Below are 4,630 nucleotides of genomic sequence, written 5' to 3' on the forward strand. Positions count from 1 at the left end.
ATCGTCTCTCTTACTTTCTTCTAATAATTTTTTTAGTTTTGGATCTTACATGTGGCTCTCTAGTTCATCTGTAATTTTCATATGTAGGAGACATGGGTATTTACTTGTTCAGTATTTATCTTCCCTGAAAGTTTCATAAGATAGGGATTTGCCTGTCTGATTCACTATTTTATCCAGACCTGGTACATGGTAAGTGCAACAATTAACCTTTAACCTTTGTTGAATAACTGACTCCTCAATATACAAAAATCCCTTTAAGGATTCACTTCTCATGGAAGGCAGCAGGATGTGGTGGTAAATTTCCATTTATGATTTGATAATACAAATTTTGGACACCGTAAAGTAAGGGATGTTTAGTAAATTCGTACTAGAGTTTATAAAATCCTCCATTTGCACCCCTACCTGTAAAGTTTCCTTGCTGCACCAAGTTGCCAGCCTGACCTCCCCAGGCAAGAAAAAATAATGAGACAACACTGCACCTCAAGTATGGAATTACTCTAAACACACTGCTTGGTTTAATACATTGTTTCCCTAAGTGTTCCTATGATACAACTGGTGGTATGCAACATGATTTTAAGGATGCGAAATGAACATTTCAATTAATTGTGCTTTTATTTCAACTTGCATAAAAAACTGTAGCTAGTTCATGAAACCATAAAATATGGTTTTATCCACATTGCTTAGATCTACACTAATGCATTTAAACTTTAAAAATAAATCAATTTAGGTGGCTCACGCCTGTAATCCTAGCCCTCTGGGTGGCAGAAGAGGGAGGATCGCTTGAAGTCAGGAGTTCGAGACCAGCCTGAGCAAGAGTGAGACACCCCCCACCTCCCCGCCCCGTCTCTACTAAAAATAGAAAAAATTAGCCAGCTGTGGTGGCACACGCCTGTAATCCCAGCTACTTGGGAGGCTGAGGCAGGAGGATCGCTTGAGCCCAGGAGTTTGAGGTTGCTGTGAGCTAGGCTGACGCCACCGCACTCTAGCCAGGGCAACAGAGCAAGACTCTATCTCAAAAAAAAAAAAAAAGTCAATTTAAAGAAAACTACTGAGAAAATAATAGTACAGCTGATAAGACATGATGGCAAAAACAGTGACAATGGCACTGGATTGACTTAACAATAAGCTTCTGGGGCCAAGAGGTTTGGCTATATCCTACGTCTCTCCAACAAAGTGAGTTACCTCCCGTGGAGTTGAAGTCGCCACCTCTGCCTTCCCCAACAGCCAGCCAACTTGTTGCGGGACAAAAGGACTCGATAGGGAAACATAACTGGCCCTTGGCTGCGCCAATGGGGTTGCAGCGCGCGGGGCACAACCCCGGGGTTAGGCTAGCCTCCCGGAGGATAGAGGTTAAGACACAGCAGAAAGAGGAGACTGACCCACTACCACTCCATGGGCCACCGCCTTCTCTTCCGCAGACCTGAACGTGGGGGCAGCTTTCGCCACTAGCCTGTACGGGAGGGGAGCCCTAATTTTTCTAAGAATGAGGACTATCGTAGGTTCGCTGAGTCTGAGGGACTCCATGTAAGCAGCGCCGAGGCTGGGACACAGGCTGCCGCGATACGCACACCCAGTGAGGGAAAGAGGACAAGATTCGTGGCTTGCAGAGACGGGGGATACACGGTGGCCACAGTGGGGAATAGGGAGCATGACGGTGTTCCGTAGGAGCGCAGACGCTGAAGGCGCGCTGCTGTGGCGGGAAGAAGACCGGAGCCGGGAGTTGGTTCCCAATATCCTAGCGCTACAGCAAAAGAAGGAGGAGTAATCGTGGGGCCCCCAGCACACCCCGCTGAGGTACACTCACCCTCGCCAAAGTCCTTCCGGAAGTCCAAGTTCGAAGATGGCGCCGCCCGTCTGGTCGCGGTTTTATGACGAAATATAGCCGCTCTTTGACGCCCCTACCCCCAGTGCACAAGGTAAACACGTGAGCTTGGTCGGGAGTTCGTACCGAGCTAGGTTTTCTATTACACTCTGTATTCCATAATGCAGCGCGGCGAGAGTCCCCCAGGCCTCCGGAGCCGGCGGAGCGTTAGGACGTCTTAGGCGCTGCAGGGCCTCATGGGAGAGACTGACGCCTGCGCGGCCCGAGGGTTCCCACACGGCCCCGACCAACCGGAGCTCCCGGATGAGGGGCCGGCCTGCCTGTTACTCCCGAGCGCCGAATCTTGTCTTTCCTGCTGGACTGCCGGGCCTGTGACGGGCAGAGCCAGGCTGGACCCGAAAGTCTGCACCTGCAACCCCGGCCCCAGTCCGAGCCCAAGACAGAGACTGAGAGACAAAGAAATCCTCGCTGCCGACTTTCAGAGAAAGACTTCAGCTTTTGCCACTAGCGAAGTCAGGGATAGACCCGCCTGGCCTGGGGCGGGGACGCTGTATCCTGAGAGTGAGCCTGGGCCTTGATCCCCGACCTTAGTTAGAGGCTTTGCCTACTTCCCTCACTGGGAGGTGAGATGCGGTGGAGAAGGAACGAATGCAGCAAGTTCCTGTCCTTTCCTGAGGCATTTAAAGCCACATAAATTTCGCAGGTCTCCCCATACCCAGAGAGTGCGGGATTTATAAATATGGACAGTAAGGGGTGGAGAAAGCTAACTTTCTCAAGTAATCTCACCCATCAAATTCTGTTGGTTGCACAAAACATTTAAGTGTGGTTGGAGCTAGGAAGACCTAATAAGACGGAGAAAGGGGACAACCCTATTCCACTGTCATCCGACCCCCTTTAGTAGCCATAAGACAAGCTAAGGGTGTTCTGTCTTTTGCCCACTGGAGGGGTGGAGGTAGGATGGCAGTGGAATTGGGCATACCCCCCTTCCCTCTTTTAGGTCTTATCTAGCTCTTTATGCTTGTATGATGGCCAGCTCTCTGTTTCAAACATTTACTTCCATAATGAACAAATCTATCTCTTCATTCCTGATTAGGCTATCTTTGGCTTAAACTATTGCAAAATCTTTTAAAAATGATTTTTTAACTTTATGCCCTACACAGTGTTAAAAATCTTTTTTAGATGAATAATTGTATTTATTTTTGAAATAAGACATTCACATGGCTCGAAATTCAAAAGCTACAAAGCCAGTGCAGAGGCTCATGCCTGTAATCCTAGCACTTTGGGAGGCTGAGGCGGGAGGATCTATTGAGGCCAGGAGTGTGGAGACCAGCCTGAGCAACACATGGAGACCCCGTCACTACAAAGAATAGAAAAATTAGCCGGGCATGGTGGCACGGGTCTGTAGTCCCAGCTACTTGGGAGGCTGAAGCAGGATTGCTTAAGCCCAGGAGTTTGAGGTTGCAGTGAGCTATGATGATGGCACTGCACTCTACCCTGGGCAACAGAGTAAGACCGGCTCAGAAAAGAAGGATCCAAATGATACAAAGGATATAAAGTGAAGACTCCCTTCCATCTCTGTCTCTAGCCACTCAGCCAACCCAAGAAAGCAACCAGTTTCTTGGTTTCAGTTTAAGACATTTTGTGTATTTATATTCCTATGCAAATACAATTGTCCCTTAGGTACCCTTGGGGATTGGTAAACGTGCATACCAAAATCCTCAGATGCTCAAGGCCCTTCTATAAAATGACATAGTATTTGCATATAACCTATGCACATCCTTGAAATCATCTCTAGACTACTTTTAACACCTAATACAATGTAAATACTATGTAAATACTTGTTATACTGTATCATTTAGGGATTAATGATAAGGAAAAAAAGCCTGTACGTATTAAGTACAGATGAATTTTTTTCCTGAATGTTTTCGATTTGTGGTTGGTTAAATCCATGGATGCAGAGGGCCAACTGTACATACATCTTTCCCCCTTTTTAATTCAAACAGCAACTATGCACTGTCTTGTACCTAGCTTCTTTTAAGTGAGTGTACCTTCAGAAAGACTGTTCCATTTCTGTACATAAAAACCATCCTACCTCTTTGATATGACTGCTTACTATTTAATTGTAAGATGTGATATAATTTGATTAGTGCTTTATTGATATTGACGGATATTTAGGTGGTTTCCAGTCTTTTGTGATTATAAACAATGCTACTATAAATAACCTTGTATCTAAGTTATCTCGTGTAAACTATACGGGTAGGATAAATTCCTAGAAGTGGAATTGTGGACCAAAGTTTAGATGCATTTGTAATTTTGACTGATAAGCAATCTTTTAATTTATCCGTTTCTGGACATCTAATCTCCAACAGTTATCTTTCTAAAGCATAAAGCTGACCCTGTTGATCCTCTGCTTAATTTTGGTTACTGAGTGGTATACCCCATATATAAAAATCCACAAGTTCATCATGATTTTTTTTTTAAGAGGTAGGGTCTCGTTCTGCAGCTGGAGCTAGAGTGGTGCAATCATAGCTCAGTGTAACCCCAAACTCCTTGGGCTCAAGCGATCCTCCTGCCTCAGCCTCCCAAGTAGCTGGGACTATAGGCACGCACCACCACTCCTGGTTAATTTTTCTATTTTTTTGTAGAGACGGGTTCTTGCTATGTTGCCCAGGCTGCTCTCAAACTGATGGCCTCAAGTGATCCTCCTGCCTTGGCCTCCCAAAGTGCTGGGATTATAGATGTGAACCACTGTGCCCTGCCATAATGATTTTTTAAAAAAGAGAAAGCCTGCTCAAAGGAAGTCAAGTA

The 4,630-nt window shown here is 45.9% G+C and overlaps 1 protein-coding gene across 1 annotated transcript in view; it reads right to left on the minus strand.

Moving 5' to 3' along the window:
* GTF3C2 (general transcription factor IIIC, polypeptide 2, beta 110kDa) overlaps window positions 1-2,046 on the minus strand; it is a 23,038-nt gene extending 20,992 nt beyond the window's left edge. The window contains exon 1 of the mRNA XM_012652448.1: window positions 1,805-2,046. The gene's annotated coding sequence lies outside the window, so the exon portion shown is untranslated. The remainder of the gene's footprint in view (window positions 1-1,804) is intronic.
* Between the last annotated feature and the right edge of the window lie 2,584 nt (window positions 2,047-4,630).

Source organism: Propithecus coquereli, unplaced genomic scaffold, assembly GCF_000956105.1.
Source record: "Propithecus coquereli isolate 6110/MARCELLA unplaced genomic scaffold, Pcoq_1.0 Scaffold39, whole genome shotgun sequence".
In the NCBI taxonomy this organism is placed as follows: Eukaryota; Metazoa; Chordata; class Mammalia; order Primates; family Indriidae; genus Propithecus; species Propithecus coquereli.